A 22303-nucleotide genomic window follows, 5' to 3' on the forward strand; every position below is an offset into this window, starting at 1 on the left:
ATGGTGGGCACCCTGTGGTTTTCTTAAGAGCACAAAAAAACCACGAGGGAAGGCGCTTTGCTTCCTAGTGGTCTGCGCTGGGATTGCGTCACACAAAACGCTTTTCCTGACACAGGCTCCCCGGACTCCCCAGCCCCCAAGTAAGATGTCTTTAGAAAAGAAAAAGAAACCTGATAAGCTCCGATTTCCTCTTGACCTCTCACTGCTCTTTGGAAACACAGGCCCAGATTCCCTCTGAGTGATCCCTCATCCCCTCCTCTCCTCCCCGAGCTGGATTAATGGATTTAAGAGCTGCTGAATCCTGGTGTAGGAACCAGGTAGGAACCCAGCTGTTCCCTTGGAAAGCAACTTTTAAGAGAAGCCAATGTCCTGGGATCACGCTAGCAAGCTGTCATTGTGACTGTCCTTGGGTGCGCTGCAGCGCATCCACATGCTCATTTTGAGATGACTTGATGATTTACACACTCAGATTTCTCCTGTTTCCAGCCGTGAAAAGAGGCTGGGCCCATTCTGAAGTATGGGAAAATATGTTTGGGGCATGCTTTGTCATTAAAATGGGCTACTTTTCTATTTTGCTTTCTAAAATGACAATACTGGTATTAGAAGATTCAGCTTATTTCTAAAGTTCTTCATTGTGTGCTTGCCTTCCGCCAACAACCACAAACACACTACCATCGAGTCCATAGAACAATCAGACAGGATGGAGCAGAACCACCCCATTAGATTTTCCAAGGCTGGAAATCTTTAGGAAATTAGACAGCCTTCTCATCCTCCCAAGCAGCCACTGGTGGGATTGAATCACCAACATTGTGGTTAGCAGCCCCATGCCTGGTCCATTCAGCCATCAGGGCTTCTAGAACTCGTAGATAAGAGCACAGCATGTCCCTCTATCCAATTAAATGTGTGTGTGTGTGTGTACAGAGAATGTAAATCGAATCCTTGTAAATGCTATATTCTAAAGACCATCTTCTCTCCAGTGTAATTTGGAATAAAAAAAATTGGACCGCAAATGGCCTTTTATCCAAATGGCGCCACCACCACCCCTCCCACCTTTGGGTAAGTTTTGTTATCACTTCATTCTTGTCCAGCTCCAGGTTGAGAACGTTAGAAGTATTTGGAGGCCGTTATTGAATCAAAATGCACCGGGAATGGAGAAACCTTTTGCTTCCTGGTTCCGTGCACACCGAGTGGTTTCACTTTCCCAGCTAGGAGAAGCCGTGTGGGTCATGCTGCCGCTGCCTTCTGCAGACTGAGTGCAGGAGGTGGACAGTGGCTCTCTGCCTGCCTCGTGCCGCGGCCCTTTCATACAGTGCCTCACGTGGTGGTGACCCCCAACCATCAAATTATTGTCGTTGCTACTTCATAGCTGTCATTTTACTACTGTTATGAATTGTAGTCTACTGGTAAATATCTGATATGCAGGATGTATTTTCATTGTTACAAACTGAACATCATGAAAGCATAGTGATTAATCACAATAGGATTTATAGTTATATATTGGGAAATATTTATTTCTCATTACAAATAATTGTAATTTTTGTCTTGAAGCATGGTGTAGCTTGTGGGCCTATCTGCATGTGGGCGTACCCACCTGGAGACAGAGGAGAGCAGTGTCTTGGTTCATACACTTGATCTTAGCCAAAAGGCCGAGAAGCGATGTGTCTTGGTTCCTAAGACCATTGGAAATGTGTTTTCCGATGGTTTTAGGCAACCCCTGTGAAAGGGTCATTCAACCCCCAAAGGGGTTTTGACCCCCCAGGTTGAGCCCTATGAAGTCAACTGTTGCCAGACAGTACACGGACGTGGCATCCCTGTTTGCGGTTGCTCAGTTCTGTCTGCCGTGGGTCCAGCCCTGCCTGGAAACGCCAGAATTGAGCTTCTCTGGGTGTGCAGTATTCACTTTTCCAAACTGTCATGTGACCCATAGCCTTCATACATTGTACAAAACCAGAACCTAGGAAGGTGACCAGCAGTGTAGCCTGGCGGTGTGTGTATAATACTTCGATTCAACTCGCCATAGAGATTTAATTAAGCAGTTGATGGAATTGAAGAGAATCTTGGAAATAGATCTATGTACATTTATGTATAGACAGTATTAAGGTAGCAGATAGACATTGGGCCTCCACTCAAGTACTCCCTAAATGCAAGAACACTTTGTTCTATTAAACTGGCATTCCATGATGCTCACCTTCCCAACACGGTCACTGAAGACATGTGGGTGCATAACCAAATGTGAAGAAAGCTGATGGTGTCCAGCTATCAAAAGATAGCATCTGGGGTCTTAAAGGCTTGAAGGTTAACAAGTGGCCATCTATCTCAGAAGCAACAAAGCCTACATGGAAGAAACACATCAGCCTGTGCAATCACGACGTGTCGAAGGGATCAGGTATCAGGCATTAAAGAACAAAAAATCATATTGTGATTGAAGGAGTTCAGAGTAGAGATCCAAAGCCCATCTGTAGGCAATTGGACATCTCTTACGGAAGGGTCTCGGGGAGGAGGTGAGCCAGTCAGGGTGCAGTGTAGCAACGATGAAACATACAACTTTCTTCTAGTTCCTAAATGCCCCCCACCCCACACACACACACTATCATGATCCCAATTCTACCTTACAAATCTGGCTAGACCAGAGGCTGTACACTGGTACAGATAGGAACTGGAAACACAAGTGGAAACACAGGGAATCCAGGGCAGATGATCACTTCAGGACCAGTGGTGAGAGTGGCAATACTGGGAGGGTGGAAGGAGGGTAGGGTGGAAAGGGGGAACCGATTACAAGGATCTACATATAACTTCCTCCCTAGGGGACGGACAACAGATAAGTGGATGAAGGGAGATGTTGTCGGACAGTGTAAGATATGACCAAATATAAATTATCAAGAGTTCATGAGGGAGGGGGGAGCAGAGAGGGAGGGCACAACACAAGGAGCTGATGCCAGGGCCTTAAATGGAGAGCAAATGTTTTGAGAATGATGGCAATATATGTACAAATGTGCTTTACCCAATTGGATTGTGATAGGAGTTGTATGAGCCCCTAATAAAATGATTACATCAAAAGAATCCTAAAATGTGAGGATTTCCCTCCCATCCATCCTGATTCAGTTCCACGGGCTGCATTTCTTAACCACTGCTAATCTAATCTGACTTCTCCCTGGCCTTAAAATAAGCCTTATCCTACCCAAGACAGGACTTTGCCAGAGGAGAGTAGGAGAGAGTTCAGTGCACCCTCAGGATGGCCTTGACTGGGATCCTGCAGGCAAACATTACCTCTGTGCATGTGACTGCTGGGGCAGGCGAGGAAGGGTGCTCACAGTGGTGGGGGGTGGGCTCCCATAAGATATCACAGAAACCCAAAGTCTACATGGCTGGATAATTCTGAGCTCCGTGCATTCAGAGAGACCAGGTACCCCTATGCTTAAGCCCTTTCCATACAGCATGGGTCTGCTAGGCCAGAGGGTGCTATGCAAAAGAGCACCCACTTTGCAGTGCATACATGTTAGGGGTTCCATCTTAGCAGTTGTCGGTTTCGAAGTGTGGACCTTGAAGTTAGCAATCCGCCGTGTAACCACTGTGCCACCGGGACGCCTTAAATAGAAATAAAACCAAATAAATGTGATCCACTTTCATGATGTGCAAGAGTAAACTTGTAAGAACAGATTGCTGCTCCCCTGTCTGTCTGGTATTCCCATGGGGTTGGCCGTGGAGTCACTTTGGTTGGGAAGGGAGGCAGCAGACAGGAGGGAAAGGATTGAGGCTGGCCAGCCAAAGAGGGCGTGAAGCCTTTGAAGTGGGCCAGGGCTCAGACACCCCTCTCAGGAGGGAGAGTGATTCGTGGAGCCTCGGTTATCCTCGAAGTCTTTGAAAGACCAGGCCGTATTTGTGTGGTGGATAAACAATCTCATGACTTTCTGTAATTTGCATTATTATTGCAAGGTAATTACCGACACAAACATTTCCACCTAACACTTCGACCTTAATGACATCCCTTCCACCTTGGCAGAAAGTTGTTTATGGTTTGATTTCTGAGAGGTCGAAATGCCCATGGCCAAGGCTGGGTTTTCAGAAATGATTGCACTTGCCCTGATGGCGGATGGGCTTCGTTGAGCCAACCCCGAGTCCTCATGACCCCGTGCATTACAGAGTAGAACTGCTGCTGCTCCCCAGGGTGTGCTCCAGGAGGATCTTCCCTGCAAGAGCCCCAGTGACAAAGCGGTGAAGTGCTCAGCTGCTCCCTGAAAGTTTGGCAGTTCGACCCACCTAGCTGCTCCTGGGGAGAAAGATTTTAGGTTGTGGAAGCACTCTGAGGCAGCCGCCTCTGTCCAGCAGGGTCACCATGACTCAGTCCACAAGACAGCAGACTTGGTTGTCTCAGGTCTACAGAAGCCGACTACTGGCCTCCCTTCCGACACACTGCTGGGTGGGCTGAACCTTGGTCCTGTGGTGTGGCAGTTGGGCACACATCATTCACACTCTCTAGGAGCCTTGTTCCCCACCTAACAACTGGCTGATGTCGGCTTTCTGTAAACAGCCCCCTTTCAGTAATTAAAATATGGAAGCTCTTGTGACTCTTGTCATGCCTTGTTTCCACTCATCGACCACACCTGATACTGACGGGGGATGGCGTGCTTTCCCCAGCCCACAGGTGAACCACATGTAGACGCTGTTAGCGCGCAGCTGGGCCGGCCAGGGGCTATTCGATCACGCACCGAAACTTCTCGGCCTCCTTGTGTACGGCAGCTTTGATGTCCGTGTAGGATTTCCCATCCACAGTGGATTAGTTCATCCCTCCACGCGCCTTGCCAGTTTGATACAGTAAAGCCCCAAAGCTTTCGACCTTGTCTCCAGCACTTGATGCTGATCCGAGCAGCTGGTTTATATTCATTTAACCTCCCCTAGCTCCGCCTGAGCTTGTCTTCAACTCCCTCCTTCCTTTGCCACGTCCTGCTGTTTCCTTTTGCAGTCTCCGACGTCCCCAGAGAGGGGCAGCATCAAGCTGGACGTTGTGATAGAGGGGTCAGCAGGGTTGAGAGTGTGTCTGTTCTAAGGCACTTAGGTTATCAAGTGACAGTGATGGGGGGCTTGGGAGGCAGCATGTTTGTTCGCTGTTTTCAGACGCTGTTTTCCTGACCGTGGTGGGGGACGATTGGGCATATAAGTAGATCTTAGTCACTGTAAATCCATCCCCAATAGGGACATATTTCTCCTGAACCACCTAGAAAGAAGTGTGTGTGTGTGTGTGTGTGTGTGTGTGGTGGGTGTGGGGCAGCAATAGAAGCACATAGGCCCGTCTCCTTCCTTGTTCTCTCTCTGAACGGTTGGTACTTTCCCACAGCATCACAGGGCAGAAGTGGAGTTGGTGGCCTTGGGCTGCCATTGACCTTTAGCCTAAGGCAGAGCACCAATAGAAAACCCTGGAAAGAAAGGCAATGTCCCAAGGAATGTTTACCCTGCAGGTCACTGTCTAGTCTAAATACATGTGAACCAGAGTACAGCCAGAGTGACAAATGCTCTAAGTGTGCTCCCACCCCAGCCAGGTGATAGCAGATGCACCAGGGATTTGGGCCAGGTGCAGAGATGAACCCCCATGCAGGGTTTAAGCCGCCTGCCTGAGTGCAAATACCTTGTTTTTCCATCATTCCACCCCCCAGAGGGCAGCCTGGAGGCTGCTTGCCTGACTGCCCAAATTCCATTCTCACCCGCCTTCCTCTGAGGACTTGGAAGACCTTTGGCTGCTTCGGGCCGTTCCCCCTGTCAGTGTCTCAGATGGCCTTGGCAGGGAACAGGTGGATGGAGCTCTGGGTATGAGCAGCACGGCTTTGGTGCTTCTCGGAGACCTTTTGCTTCTGTCCAAATGGCTTTTCTGTGCTTCATCTGTTGACAGATTAGAAAATGCCAATGTTTCCCCGTTTACCTCATTATATTATTCTGGTTATTTAACAGCAGGTCCACTTAAAAAAGGCAGATGATTGCATATCACAGGCATATTTTGTTCCAAAATAGATGACCAGTTCACTGAGCCTTCCAACAGTCCATTCTGACATTGCGTGTGTGTGTGGGGGGGGGGGGGGGCGCACAAGGAGCCCTGGTAGTGCTGTCAGGTAAGCATTGGACTGCCGGGTCGGTGGTTCAAACCCGCCAGCTACTTCCCAGGAGAAAGACCATGTTGTCTGCTCCTATAAATATTTCCAGCCTCAGATGCCTTTATCATGTCCCTGTGAATTGCATTCAACTCAATGGCAATGGGTTTGGTTTGGGGGAGACACACACACACACACACACAGACACACATCACACATAACGGGCTTCAAAAAGCTTATATGAAAATTTCATTATCTTTTCATTTGCTTGCCATGAACTTTTTGAACTGCCCTCAGATATACTCACACAGACAACAATGTGTGGCATTGACCAAATAGCCACTTTGGCATCTCTCGGTCTATTTCCTTTTCTGAAAACTGGGTGTACCAATACCTTCCCTCTCCCTTCTACAGAGGTATCATACCTATCCAAGGAGTTAATAATCTGTGCGTGTGGTGGGCAGGTGTGTATGTGGGGGGGGTGTATTACACAGTCTCCTCATCTTTAAACATTAGCAGAAGCAAGTACACACCTGTAGTAGTAATGGCTACTCTCTCGAGGTTTCATCTGCTGTTTGTGCCGACAAGTCTTCATACCAGCATATCACTTACAGCTAATTGGCCGGGGGCAGATCCTCCAGTTGCTGCCAGTCCGTTTCGGAACAGCTGTGGTGCATCGTTTTCAGTGGCAGGTTTTTCCAGACTCAATCACCAGGATCTTTCTTCTGATGCACCACTGGGTAGCCTTTTGACCCTCTGGACTTTTGATTAGTAACCCAGTGCGAATCCATTTGAACCCCCCGGGGCTCTAGGGGGGGTCCTGCGTGGATGTATTTGAGACTCTATGACACATAGATCTTAAGGCCAGCACCAAGCAGCAGGCTGTGTGTAGTTTTGGGGTGGCTGGATGCTTGCTCTGGGTACCAGCCTTGGGAGCTGGGTCAACTGGAGCCTGCAGTACTGCCTCGGTCAGCCTCTGCCATCAGCGAGCTGGTGCTCAGAAAGCCGTCCTCTGCCAGTCTGTGTCCCCAGGATGGCATGGCCCGAATATTGATGAGGTTGGGAGGAATAAAAAGCTAAATGAGCAGGGTGGTTTTGGGCATTCCTGGGGGAACTTCTGAGTTTTTTAGGCGAAGCCCATTTAGATCTGTTGGGATGGACAGTGTGGGGGGGCATGGCTTTGATCACATCCACTCGGTCTTCCTAATGGGGGAGCCTTTCTCTCTACTCCCCCAACCCCCCAAGGGCATTTCCAAAGGAGTACAGCTTTCAGGTTTGTCAACTGCTGTCTTATTATCCTATTAGTGAATTACAGCTGCTGAAGAGCAGGGTGAGTGACAGTGTGGCAGATTACAGCAATTTATTTCCCGTTCTCCTCGTCTTGTTCAGCCTATCCGCCAGGCTGTTTACATTTAATGATAGGACTTTTACATGTGTTTCAGAGCAGTTAAAGTTGGCATCCAAATGTTTAGGGAACCTCAGCTGACCTGAGCCAGCGTTCCCTGCTTCCCGGGCATGTGTTCCTCCTCTGAGCTTGATTAACCAAGCTACTTAGGGAGAGGTCACCTGTTCTCTGGGAAGCAGGGCTTTGACGGGCTTGTGGACCACACTGGGAAAGCAGGCCACTGCGGGGAATTCTTTGCCTTGCATGGGCCAGGAGGGTCGCCCCAGTTCCACACACACAAGTGCGGAGTAAGTCACTCTACGCTCCCTTAAGGACCATGGTGGAGCCTGTGGTCCCGAGGGCAGGCTGAGGTAGTAGGCAGGGAGGGGAGCCAAGAGGAAAGAAGGAGAAAATGCACTCCCCCCGCACCATGTACCCCGAAAGGAGCCCCGGTGAAACAGCAGGTTAAGTGTTGGGTTGCTGACTAAAAGTTTGGCAGTTCAAATCCACCAGCTGCTCTCCAGGAGAAAGACTCTTGAGACTGAACTCTTAGGAGGCACGGTGCTGCTGACTGCTTATGATCGACACTGCACCCTAAATAAGGTGACCAGATGTCCCGCTTTTGAACAATTTGCCCACATCCTGCGGTGTTTTATAAAAGTCCCGATTTTTGGAAAGAATGCACGACAAGCTAGGGTGTACAGTATTTGACTGCCCATGTGGCTATTTCAGCAGGATATGAGTTTAATCAATGGTGTCCCGCTTTACCAATGATAAAATCTGGTCACCTTACCCCACTCAACTTGCTTTCTTAACAGAGATTTTCATTTCAACATAGCTATGACTACCACAAACCTATCAGCATCAGCTGGAAAAGGAGAGCCAGACGTTGACAACCAAGAATTGGTTGCCATTGAGACTGCAGGGGTGGGAATTCTCTACGGTGGCAGGTGGAGCCAAGATCTCTAATTACCGGAGTATGGGTAAGAAGGTGGGAGATGCTGACAGGGCTCACCTGTGAATAGGTGACTAGGAGTCAGTGACGTGCCACCCTTCTCTGCACGTAACATGAGCCCTCTGAAAAGGAGTGGGGAAATCTCACTACCACTTATGAGTTAGTTTAGTATGCCAACCTGGCCGATAAACACATGTGGGGTTCATTGAAGGGCAGAGGGATAAATGGCTTGGTGAGCCTCGCCTTTCCAGTTCTCAGGTCTCTTGCTTTCTGATGGTCGGACCAGGGTGCAGCTGCCTTAGTAGTTCCCTGCTTCAGCTGGCAAGGCTGACTTCCTGCAAGACATCCCCAAGGAGAAGCCACATGGACCTACCCCAATGCAGCCCTGGGTGCTGGAGCAGCCGAGTGGAGACCCCTGCCAGTGCTGAGATGCTTACACATTCACTGACTCGGCTTTCCTCCTGGAGTCAGCATCATTGCGTCTATTCTGTGAGGAGGAGGAGGACTTTGTGGATTGGTGTTAGACACCAGGAACGACCACTCTGTCTAAGTCAGCACAGAGGAGCCTGAAATAAGATACCGTTTTCAGTATGTTTCTTGTTTGTTAGTCTGGTTTTGCCGAGTACATAGCATGGCGCCATGAGAAGAATGCATTTGAGAGTGAATTTGGGGGAAATGGTGTTCAGACATTTTTCATATTGTTTTATTAGGGGCTCATGCAAGTCTTATCACAATCCATACACACATCAATTGAGTAAAGCACATTTGTACATTCATTGCCCTCATCATTCTCAAAACATCCGCTCTCCACCCAAGCCCCTGGTTTTCCCCTCTCGCCCCACTCCCTGCTCCTTCATGAACCCTTGATAATTTACAAATTATTTATTTTGTCATATCCAGACATTTTTTTGAAAATTATTTCAAGTGTGTTTATAGATCATTGTGCTGTGCTTTATGTGCAAGAGTTCAGCCATCCATTTCTCAGAGAGAGGTGGTGCTGGCATTAAGTAGCATGCACATTATATGCTGTACAAGAAAACATGATCTTTCCCTGTACAGTTAGACCTAATGCTGGTTCCATATCGTTGGCATCTTCCTGTCTTTCCATGATTTAGCACCATTCGATGCAGAATAACTTTAGAATCTTTTTTTTATTTCCCTGAAGAAAGCACCTGTCTTTCTACCAGCAATACCAAGCAGGAGCAAAAGGAGCCCCTTCCTGTGCATGTCCATGGTCCCAGAGATTAATACACGACTGCCGACTGTTGGGAGCGCGCACAGTATGATGAAGATAAAATGTACATCCTTCTCCAGTCATCAAAGCTTTATCCACCCCCCGCCCCCCACCTCAGGCCTTGCTTAAGCTGCCCCCCTTCCCCCGGAGGTGACATCACAGGTGTAACAGGCTCTACATCTTAAGATAAATGTGGTCGAGTGGTTGTAATATGTTCATGCCAATGCAGATATAGAGGGGAGAACCTGAGCCAAATCTGTTGTATCATCTCGGTATATTCTATAAACTTGGATCAGTTGTAAAGTTAGCAACGAGCCAGGGACAAGCCAAGGGATAGTGACAGAGAGAAGAACCACATGGATTCTTCACTTTCGCCTAAAAGTAGGCATTTGGGGAGGGGCACAAGGGAGCTCCTTGACTGGCACGGGACCCAGGCTCCTTTGGTGTTGTGGCCTTAACCAGGTTAGACACATACCTGCTATCCTTGCAGCCCCAAATCACCAAGGCGTTTTATCCTGTGGCAATGGTACAAAAACCATCTACCGCTCAGGACATTTCTTGGAAATGCCGGATTCTAGAGTCCCTCCTTGAAACAGCCAGAATCACAGAAGCCCTGTGGCCACTGGAAAGGTGGAGGCATGAGGTCTGCGTTTGAGGTGGTGATGTGCCCGCTAGGAATGCGTGCCTGAGTACTACAGAAGAAAGGACACCTGGAATTCTCTGTGGCAGCTGTCCACAATTTAGAAATTTGGATACATGGGTCCTCTTAAAAAATTCCCAGGGCCGAGTGGAGGGTGAGTGGGTTGGTAAGGGGTAACTGATTACAAGGATCCACATGTGGCCTCTTCCCTGGGAGAGGGACAGCAGAGAAGGGGGGAAGGGAGACTCCGGATAGGGCAAGATATGACAAAATAACGATGTATAAATTACCAAGGGCATATGAGGGAGGGGGTAATAGGGAGGGAGGGGGAAAAAAAAAAGAGGACCTGATGCAAGGGGCTTAAGTGGAGAGCAAATGCCTTGAGAATGATTGGGGCAGGGAATGTATGGATGTGCTTTACACAATTGATGTATGTATATGTGTGGATTGTGGTAAGAGTTGTATGAGTCCCTAATAAAATGTAAAAGAAGAAAAGAGAAAAAAATGATTAGGGCAAAGACTGTACAGATGTGCTTTATACAATTGATGTATGTATATGTATGAACTTTGATAAGAATTGTATGAGCCCCAATAAATTGTTAAAATAAAAAAAAATAAAAAATTCCCAGGGCCACAGTCAACTGAGCTATGCAAATGACTGGCCCTGGCCAGTGGTTCTCAACCTGTGGGTCTTGACCTTTTTGACGGAGGTCACCCGATTCATAACAGTAGCAAAATTACACCGATGAAATAGTAACGAAAATAATGTTATGGTAGGGGGGTCACCACCACCTGAGGAACTGTGTGAAAGGGTCGCAGCATGAGGAAGGTGGAGGAGCACTGTTGTAGATGGAGCTGTGATCTTCAGTTTCCCACAGGTCCCTCCTGTTATTCCCTATAGATTCCGGGTGGTCTCCTTTTTCCTTTTAAATGAACTGCTTCGCACCTCTGAATTTTTTAGTTGGGCCTGGCGAGGAAGCCTGCTGTTGTAGATAATAACAGTGTTTTCAAGACTTGGGGTTGCCATTTTTAAATATATTGAGGTCTGGGAGAAAAAAGTTTTTCAACTGAAAATGGATGTCCATCAGTCATTACCAACTTAGAGCGCCTCTGTAGGACAGACCAGAACTGCTGCTCTATGGCGCTGTTGAGACTGTAACTCGCTTGGTTTGCAGATCGCCTCATCTTTCTCCCAAAAAGTAACCTGTGGGTTTGAATCGCCGACCTTGCAGTCAACAGAAGTAGAGTTATAGTTGGTATCTTCTCTTGTCTTTCAGAAGCTCTTGATGCACCACCGTTGGGGCTAGGAATGCATATGGATTGAACTCATGAATGTCATCCGACTTTTGCCTCAGGAAAAATGTTAAGATCGTTAGCAGTGAAAGAGATGGGCTCTGGATCCCTGGTGAGGGTACAGAGCGTAAGTCAGTGGGATTTATGCAAAGGGCGATTGATTTCAAGGGCAGAGGCAGTCAAGGAAGTGGAAGAAGAGGCCAGGCTGCACCTGGCCTTGAAGGAAAGGCTGTAGATGTGTCCAATCCAACCACGGTGGCCTGGGAGGCCAGAGTTGCACCACCACCTAGAATTGCCCAGGCTAAAATGCTTACAAGATCAGATTGTTGGGTCTTTGCTCCTGTGGGACCACTGGTGGGTTTGAACCTCTGAACTCTTAGAATTGCCCCTGCCAGTTTCTGAGAATGACACTGTTTACGGGAGTCTTTCTCCCCCAGAGTGGCTGGTGGTTTTCAACTGCCGACCTTGTAGATCGGAGCCCAATACTCTCCTAACCACTAAGCTACCAGGGCTCTTCCAAGACGGGCTAGAGTTTGTATAAGCAGAGAGGTCGGACTCCGAGCCCAGTGCCAGGAGAAAGACCACTTCTGGTTTCATTCAAAGCCAAAGTTGGTTGGCTTTTAGCTGAGTGACAAGAGGAGAGAACAGATAACAGGCCAGCTATGACACTCAACTAACCCATATTTATCTTTCCAGGCTTTGTAAGTGTTATGGTGATGGTCTTTTGAGTTTTACATAATCAGAAATATCATTTTACTTTAGTTAATCGATTTCCCAAGCTGTTAAACATCTAATTTCGAAGGTCTGAGACTCATGCTGCCCCTATCTACAAGGTCCATGAATCTGTATGAATATAATTGTATTATTTAATCTGTTATATCATCTATTATTTTTATCACCACCATAATCTGGAGGCAGTTCGTCTCAGCATAAAACAGTAACCGCCTTGAAAATGGCTTTACATGTATTTCTACTAACTTCAGATGATTTGTTTTTTTTCTGGAAACCCAAGCCTGGAGGATTTTTGCTTGTAATATGTTCCAAAAGTGAAACCGTCTGATGAGTGACACTGTATTTAAATACAATAGCCTCATTATATCGTTACCAGTGTTTTGACAATAATCTTTTGAATTGTGGTCTCTAGTCAAAAAGAGAAGTTAGAGAAGCAACAAGAAAGAGAAACAAATGGAATGAAAATGGAATGAAAATAGTAAAACGGGAACCCGTTTTTTGGGTGTTTTTTGGTGCTAGGTCCTTGCAGTATTGGGGGAAGGTTTAGGACAACGTGATGTGTCTTACTGGAGGCAAAAACGTCGGCTCATCTAGCAGTACTCTGAGTGAGCTGATGGTGGTGTTAGGTGGTACTGGGTGGGCCTATTCATAGCAACCCCGTGGACAAGAGAAGAGCACGCTGGCTGCCCTGAGCCATCTTCACCATTCGGCCGATATCCGAGTCCATTGTGGTAGCCACTGCGTGACTCCGTCTCACTGGGCGTCTTCTCCTTTTTCATTGGGCCTCTGCTCTATCAATTGCAGTGTCCTTTTCCGGAGACAGGACCCGCCTGATGTCATGTCCAAACTATGGAGACGAAATCTCACCGTGCCTGCTTCTACAGAGCATGCTGTCTAGCACGCTTCCAAGATACATTCCTTGTGGCAGTCTGTAGCCTATCTAATATGCTTCCCCAGCACCGTCATTCAAAGGCATCCATTTGTCCGTAGTCTTCCTTACTCGTTGTCTGTCCAGCTTTTGCATGCATACAAGGCGATGGAAAATACCACGGCTTCTGATGGATGTATGGATTGTGATACGAATTGTATGAGCCCCTAATAAAACGTTTAAAAAACAAACAAAAAAACTCAAACAAACAAAAAGGAAAATACCATGGCTTGTCATTATGGTGACGGCTTCACGTTTGAACATTTTAAAGAGATCTTTTGGAGTCTCAAGAATGAGTTGCTAACTGGTGACTTAGAGTTGACATTTCGCATGGAAAATAAGTAGAATAATATTTGTCATGTGTTACAGAGGTGATCACTTTCTGTGGGAGGGGGCTGTTCGGTGCAAACTGTTGAGCCAAGTTTGGGCCCTGACATACTTCTTGGAATTTATTTTCTGCCTCTTGCCCGGATGCATAGTTGCAGCACAGAGAGATTCAGTAACAGGCCCAGTGGCGCAGCTAGTAAACCGTAAAGCAGAATTCTAACTTGGGTCATCAGACTTTGCCTTCGCTTCTTGTCTCCACCTGTTATTATGTAGAGTTTCCAGCTAGGAAGATGGAAGTCCTTGAATAATTCCACCCCTTAAGCAACACTTCATAGCCGGTAGGGGGCTCGCCTTCTGAGATTCACGACCGGAGAGGAAGGTAATTGATTCTGCCCAGGCTGAGGAGACGCCACCGAGGGCAGAGATCCTAGGAATTCTGCAGGGCCTGTTCTGTGGTGGCTGACAACTGGCTAAATAGCTAGTTTCCAGCTCTAACTGTAGCTGTCCTTTGGAACCTGACATTTTGGGCTATGTGTGCTTAGCTGAGTTTCAGCAGAAACAGTCACATATGTTGAATGGCGCTGGCAGTTCCGTTTAGTCAATGTTTACTGAGTCAACAGCCTGCCTACTCTGTCTCGGAGGGTAGGGATAGTCACTCTTATCTGTACGTGGGAGACAGATAAAACAGTCATGCAGTTGAGGTGACTGACAAGTCACTTGCCGAGTGAGCCGCAAAAGCCGGCAGTGGGATGGAAAGAAAGGAACACACACCAGGGCCCTAGTGACCAGCATTCTCCACAAGACTGGGTTCAGTGCAGTGCAATGAGGTCCACTTTGTCCTGCAGCTCAGAGGATTCAGTTATTAAAATACCCTCAGGGCCTTACTCCAAGGCCAGCTCACTGGCCCGACATGCTTTTTCATATAATCTATCTGCCAGTTAAATTTTTTTTCATATGGCATGCATTTAATACATATGTTAATCATTCATAGCTTGTAATAACCTTATAGGTAGTGCGTATCATTAGATCCATTTAATATGCATCAAACTTAGGTGGAGAGAGAGATCAGAGTTATTTCCGAATCAAAAGCCTACCATAATTCCATAATGCCGCAGTCTCTCCTGCCCACCTTTGATTGCAGACCACAGGGGCAAAACTCGGTGGAGAAGACAGCGGAGATTCCGTCTTTGAGAGACACTGGAGTTGGGAAGGCCCCCAGTACTCCTGGATTTACTGTGGCAGCTGCCATCGGGGATCCTCGGACAACAGCATGAAGCATTGGCTACGTCTGTATCACCTTCACAACTGCCAGCATGTTGTAGCGCATGGTTGCAACTACTGTGCCAGGTCTGTACCCGGACGGTCTCCTGCTCCCCTGCTGACCCTCTACTCCACCAAACGTGGTGCCCTCGTCCGCCAACTCAGCCATGCTGATAACATACCTGAACCCAGCAAATGGGAGAGCGTTCTGTCAGATGTTCATGGGCAAAGGAAATGAAAGCCCTCTGGGGCTTTCTTCCTATTCTCCCTTGGTCTGGAGACTTTGCTGGAACTGTGGCTGACCCTGCTGGGGTTTGGAACGTCGGTCCCATCGCATCCAACACTGCAGCAGCACACAAGCCACCCCAAAATGGCAAGCTGGCAGGTGGGCGAAGGAGGGACGTATCAGACAAGGAAAAGGAAATTGGTTACATTTCCGTCCTGGAAGAACTCAAAGAAGCTCTGAATTTCCCGGCCACCATGTGAACAGCTCTCCAGACTGGGAGACAGGGAAGGAAAGACGGTCTCAGTGGAACAAACCAGTTGGGGAAGGAGCCCTCTCAAGAATTCTTGTAGCACATTCTGAGCTAGGAAGCGTGCAGTCCCCCCTGCCTGCTGCCTCGGCCTCTGTATCTGTGGACATCTGTCTCTACCTCTGAGTCTCGGAGCTGTAACGTAGAGCCTTTTCTTCTCTGTTCCTTTTCATTTTCAGAAAAAGAAAACCATCTAAAAGATTCCTTCCTTGCCCCCCCCCTGCCCAAACCAATGTCAATATTGCTAGAACAGCTTCACACTTCAGATACTAAGAAACATTGACTTAATAATCCAACAATTTGATTTTACTGTTACATTTATATGTAAATGCCTAAGCAAGTTCCCAGCTTTTACCATTTACTGAAGGCATTTATGTTAGTCTGCATGCCTCCTACTTGATGATGGATTTGGTTCTGCATCATAGTGTCCCTGTGACGGCTCTTGGGGATGGAGGAGGATTGCCCCGCAGGGTTTGCAAGCCTGTGAATCTTTCTGCAAGCAGAGTGCTACATCGCTGTCCTGCAGAGCCGCTGGTGGGCTGGATGCGCTCATCTGGAGTTTGCGGCCTTCCTCTCACAGGCATTGGCCATATGACTAGGATGGGCCAATTCGCAGAGAAGGCTAGCCTGCTTGGTAGAGGGTCATCGTCAAAAGATGCAGACTTTCAACCCAATGGGGATTGACCTAGTGGCTGCAGCAGTGGTCTGAGACATAGCAACAGTTGTGAGGACGGCACAGGGCCTGGCAGACTTTCATGTCGTTGGCCAGGTGCAGTGGAACCAAGTGGACAGCAGGTCGTAACAGCAACAGCCTAGCCAACTGTCCGCCTAGAAGAGTAACTTGACGGGAGTGGAAGAGTCTATTGATTGTGCCTTGACGCCGTGTCCTCCACTCCAGGAGTTTATGATGGCTTTTCAAAGGAAGCACTGCGTGTGGTGGTGTTCCTGAATGTTATATCTCTGGTGCAGCATTCAAGGGGTTGGTGGTGGGGGTTTGGGGTGGAAATCAGCAGACCAGTATCAAATGGGGAACCCCTTTTAGGGTTGCAGTTTGATCCAGTTCAGCGAACTCTGGTGAACCTTTGTTGAAGGTGAATTTAAATAGTTGTGTTCATCAAGGGACGGTGGGCCATGTTGTGTCTGCGTAAGACTGGAGTGAAGATTGGATGGATGTCGTGGCAAGGTTCCCTTTACGCATCAGGCAACATACAGCTCGGCTCTGCACCTGTCCCTTTCCCCACCAACCCACTCTGCTAAGTGCTTGCTGAATAAAGCAACCTGGCAGGTGAATGTGTAGCTGTTAGTGGCATTCAGGGGACTTTATCCTATGGCGGGACAGGTGGGCGTTGGATGGGGGCCACTAGGGGACGCTGTTAAGGGGGGCATGCAGACGTGGGCATGGATGTGACACCATGAATTGAGGCAGGATGCGTTTCATGTGCATGTGCTGTGGGTGTTTTCTGTAACCACTACTCTGTCTTTGGACTGGCCAGGGTTGGCACTAAGGACTGCAGGTGGGACAAACACGCCTCCACCTCGGCCACCTTCAAGTGGGTGCCAGCACCTGGAGAAGCCTGGGGTAACGTTGACTGGTGTCTCGTGCCATTCTTCAGTGGAGTTACACCCACCAGACACTCGGTCATTCTTCTCCTCCCCATTTTCCTTGGGGGGTTTAGACAGTGGGAACATATCTCGTTAGGAAAGAACTGATGACTAGGGATGGGGTGAAGGGAGGAGGAGTGGCCTGATAATATTTAATTTCTTATTTTCATGCTTTTAAACAGCTCAAAGGAATCTTTAGAGTGTAATTTTCTTTAAAGTTTATGGTTGTTTTTCAACCAGAGTCACTTATTAACCTCTACTTCCACAACCAAAAAGGCCTGAGTGTCTCTGTAGACACACTAAGAAGAAAAGATTCCCCTCTTCTTCCTTCCTGCCAGCCCTCCCCACGTCCCCAAACGCATGTAACTGGATGCGGGATGGAGGGGGGCGGGCAGGGGGAGCGGAAAGCTCACAGATGTGAAGGCAGGAACAGATTGCACCTCTCTGACATGGAAACATGGAAGTTGTTTAACAAAGGAACTCTTGTTCATGCCAGCGAGTCGATTCCAACTCCCGGCTCCCCTCTGAGCTGCAGGACCGAGTACTGCCCGGTTCTGTGCCATCCTCTCGAACTGTGCCAAGCTTGAGCCCATCTTTGCAGCCATTGTGTCAATCTGTCTGGTTAAGAGTCTTCCTCCACTCTAGCAAGGATGATTCCCTTCTCCAGGGACTAGTCGCCCTGGTAACATGTCCAAAGGATGTGTGAACAAAACCTCACCATCGTCGTTTCTAAAGAACATTCCAGCTGGACTTCTTCCGAGACAGATTTGTTCATTCTTCCTGCAGGGAAAGCATGACATATTTAATATTCTTCAACGACACCTCAACTCAATTGCATCCACCCTTCTTGAGTCTTCTTTAGTCATTTTCAAGCTTCATAGGAGCTGTTTGCAAGTACCGGAGCCGGGGCCAGTTTCAAAGTGAAATCGTTGCTTTTCAGCAAAGTTGTGAGAGAGCTGAGTATCCACACACAGAGGCTTGCTGACAGAATGGGATCTTGCCAGGCACTTACTGGCAGAGCTAAAAAAGCTTTGCAAAACTTGCCAGACATCAGGTGTTAGATGCGGTGCCTTTGCTCCTGGTCCAGGTCAGTAAGACACTCTGCTTCTCCTCCCAAGTCCTTCGCAAGCAAGGATTTGTCTAGCTTATATTGTTCAAAAGCCCCTCAACTACCGAGACAAGCCTGCCGCTTGCCAATTCAGATAAACTCAACAGCAGCACTTGGTTGTGTCTAATTTGCTGGTTTCTTAATAAACTTTAGGGAAGCTGCTGTCTGCCACCGCAGTCTTGGGGATTGCGGAAGATGGGGCTTTTGTCGCTCGCATTAGCTACTGTAGTTTGGGAGAAGCCAGGGCTACGGGGTTTGTGGTTTCCTTCTTACCTTCCAGAGCAGCTTATCACCTCAACCACGGAATCACTGCCAGCCTCCAGAAGGAGGAAGAAATATTGGCCAACCTACCCTTGCATCTCTTTTTGAGGACAAGCAATGACGTGGGTGTTTCAGAGACTGGCCAGCTTAGTTATGTTCGCAGTTCCTCAGGATAGACTTTGCAGAAATGGGGGTTAGTCTCTGCATGGTTACAAAGCAGCCGTCTGCATTAGAGCGAGCCTCAGGTCTGGGACCACTAAGTCGTTCTATCAGTTGGGTCACATCAACTGACTTGTGTGTCCCAGTGAAGCGCCAGCCCCTTCCCCAAGCCAGGGATGGTGTCACACAGAGAGCACATAAATGCAATGTAAGTGCTGGCCAGCCCTGCAAAAATAAAACAGAAAGCTAATAACTAACTAACTTCCTTCCTTCCATTCATTTGTTCATTCATTCATTCATTCATTCATCCATCTAGTATTCACCAAGCCCCCCATTGAGCCAGTATCTGTGAATGCAATAGTGAACTGGATCAATACTTTAAAACTTTTTCTTTCTCTAGTAGTAAATATTTTAGGCCTTTTAAGGTCTGGTCATTTCTGTTGCAATTAACTCAACCCATTGATTTCAGAGCAATTGCAATCAACGAAATAATCAGTCGATCGATCCTATTGCCATTGAGCGGAGCAGATTCTGACTCTCGGTGGTGCTGTAGGAGAGGGTGAAGTTGTCCCATGGGATTTCCAAGGCTGAAATGTCTTCCTCCTTTGGAACATGGCTGTTGGTTTCGAACTGCTGGCCTCTGTCCACAGGGAAGCACTTTTACGACTGTGCCACGAGGGCTCCCCTACCGCAGCCATGCAGAGTATGTAATCAAATGCTGGCTGCACACTAATGAATTTTATTTTTTAAAAAAATAGGCAGCCCATACTACAGAACTGGACCATAATATTCCTGCCCTTGTTGAGCTTGCTTTAAAACTTGCTGCATTTGATTTCCAGTGTGAGTTGTCCTTTATGAGCAAGATTAAATTATGAGCAAGAGTAATTTAAAACTGTTGAAAGCTAAGGGTCAGAAGGTAAAAATGTGCTCAAAAGGTTGAAATGCTTATGTAACCATCCAACAAAGAAGACTAACAACAGATTCAATGCAAAGCAGTATACCTTTTAAAAAATACCAGCTACTGTGTGTATACTAATTATGAGATAAATTCTTCCTGGTCTTAAACATTCGCAACTCTAAACTATGGCTACCTTTTAATAAAAGAACCATTCCTCAGTGCTGTTCGGAAGTAAAAATGAACGTTCCTTCCTGCTTCCAGAAATCCCCATAAGCAGTAACACCACTCTGCTACCATATGTAAAACAAGGCACAGCGATAATCAGTTGAAAGGAAAAAGTTGTTTTTAAATGTGGGCCTACAACAAATTGTTGGCGCAGCGAACCAGTCATGAAGAGGTTGTGTCTTGTGGAACTGGGTATTGATTGATTTGGTAACTCGGCATGTTGTTTTCCGAAGAGTTGATTTTTGGTGGATGAATCTAGAAACGATAAGCATAATTTGAGTGTATACTTAACTTCAAAGGCTCTTTGTAGGACTGACTACATCATAAGTGCACGTGTGGCATCACGCTTGCTAATAGTGTGCTATTAGTTGTTTAGGGTCTAGACGGTCCCCCGATCCTTACATGGTGTTCTTAGCAGAGGGCGGGGGGATTAAAATATATTTTATAGAGCCCTCGTTCTTCAGTTCTGACCAGGACAAAGGTAAGATGAGAGACACTGAGAGCAGGGCAGGTGGCTAATTCTATATCATAGGAAATAGGGAAGCCATCACAAAGTCTTGATGGGAGGCAGCTCAGTTCATGACGATAGCAGGCAGGACGAGGAAAGCGGAGGCAGTAAGAGTCCTGTGATGGTGATGGTCCATACACAATTGCAGATTAGAATGGTGCACGGGATTGGTTCTGTGGCTCTCCAGAAAACTAGCTACTTGGTGCTCGGTGGAATGACTCAGGATCATGCAGCTCTGACGTCCATCTTCCATGAAGAGCACACCCAGGCAAGTCCCCTGTGGGCAAGATTCGTCCTCCCTGGGCTGGCAAGGAGTTTGTCATCTACTTTTGAATACAACAAGATTGGCCCCTTGGGATCGAAATTCGCTCTGGTGAACTCTCTGAAGGCTGGAGTTGGGTTCCCACTCCAGGAGCCTTCTGCAAAGCGAGTGCTTAGCATATAGGCCTGGACACATTGGTGAGGACATTTTATTCATGGTTGAGTCTCTGTTCCTGGGAGCCAAAGGCCCGGTTAGGTTCTGAGCTTCTTAATCATTGCCTTCCTGATGTTTTATTTATAAATTATCATCAAAAGTTTTCAAAATATCCAGTCGGGTTGAGGAGAATTATTCGGGGAAGCCTTAGGAGCTTTGAGTTTTAAGTGGTAGGCCTCTTGCATCGAAAGTAACTTAATAGAATCATTTAAATCAGATGTTTTAAGTTTGGGGACTGAATCCTGCGTGGAACACGGCTTCATTTCTGTTACTTCCTGTTTTTTTGAGAGAAACTGCAACACTCCTCAGCTCTAGGAAACGCATGCTCTCAAAGAGTTCAAAAGAAAAAGAAACACCTTATGAGCCTTCCAAAGTCTCATCAAATCATTATTGCCACGTCTTGCAACAACTGAAAAAAAAATTAGCATCCAAACTCCTAATGCTGGCAATGAACTGATAGGGCTAAACTCTGAAGTCTGTTGCCCCTCCTGTTGCTAAGAAACCGAAAGGCCTAGGATGCCCTTTGGAATTGCGAAGTATTTCTTTCCAGTATTCTAATTCCTTTTAATTGGTGAAGAGTGAACATTTAAGGGATTGGTGTCATCCCAGACCAAGCTCTTCCACCTGGTAGTGTAACATAGCACTTGCAGCTTGCAGAGAATTTACTGGGTGCAAAGCAGAGTGTGGTCTCTCCTACTGTACTTTCTTCAAGTTCCCGCTCCTCCGGGAAGAAGTGGAGTGATTGAGAGGAGGAAAGAGAGTCTGGGACATCTAAGCGCAGGCGAAGGCGCACTGGGGGCCTGTGGTTACACGCTGGGAGGCTAATTGAACGGTGTCCACCGGGAGAGAGATGGTCATTGTGCTTCTGTAAAGAGTTGCATCCTTGGGAACGCCATGGCGCAGCTCTCCCCTGCAGGACCGCGTCACTGTGACTGGGATGGACTGGATGCCAATGGCTTTCGTTCAGTTGGAAACCACAGAAGGAAAAATCGGTCTCTTCAGGCATCTCCAGGCTCTGTCTGTGTCCTACAGCGCATGCGCCTCTAGTCTGGCTAGGAATCACGGTGTGAAAGGGAGATGCTTGCCTTCAGGAGAGCTGGTTAGAATTTCATAGCTAGCACACATTTAGGAAACGGCAGGGTTGGGAAGACTTTCTGCCTCCGCAGGAGTGCTGGGGGCCCAACACAGGAGCGCCCCTCCTTAAATGAAAGGTTAGTGGTTTGAACCCTCACCCGGCAACTTCCAAGGGAGCAAGACCTGGAAATCTGCTCCCAGGAGAACACCAGCCTAGGAGCCTATTGTACGGAGCCCGTCACTACGGGTTGCAAATCCCCTCAAGCACACCCAACCACAACTAGAACCCACAATTGGGCGTAGGGTGGACATCTCAAAGGGGCCTTTCACTGCACTGCAAAGCCCCCTTGTGGGTTCTTGCCCTGCTGACCACTGGCAGGGAGCACAAGCGAACGGTGCCACTTAGCAGGACAGGCTGTGAGAGCGGTGGGCTGCCCCACATGGTTCCCCTCTGCTTCTGATGTGAGGCCCTGGTGGCCTGAGGTGGAGCAGCTGTGCATGCAGGCTGCTGCCTTGCCCCCGCAGTCGCAGTCAGAAGCCATCGAGATGAGCCTCCAGCTGTTCCGGCAGCACGTCTTACCAAGCGGACTGATACCCCCTCCTTCTCAATACTGCACCGCCCGCTCATGC

The 22303-nt window shown here is 47.8% G+C and overlaps 1 protein-coding gene across 1 annotated transcript in view; it reads left to right on the forward strand.

The window, feature by feature from the left end:
- Window positions 1–22303, forward strand: part of EXT1 (exostosin glycosyltransferase 1) — a 300832-nt gene that overhangs the window by 209277 nt on the left and 69252 nt on the right. The window lies entirely within an intron of this gene.

This window comes from Tenrec ecaudatus, chromosome 5, assembly GCF_050624435.1.
Source record: "Tenrec ecaudatus isolate mTenEca1 chromosome 5, mTenEca1.hap1, whole genome shotgun sequence".
Classification (NCBI taxonomy): Eukaryota; Metazoa; Chordata; class Mammalia; order Afrosoricida; family Tenrecidae; genus Tenrec; species Tenrec ecaudatus.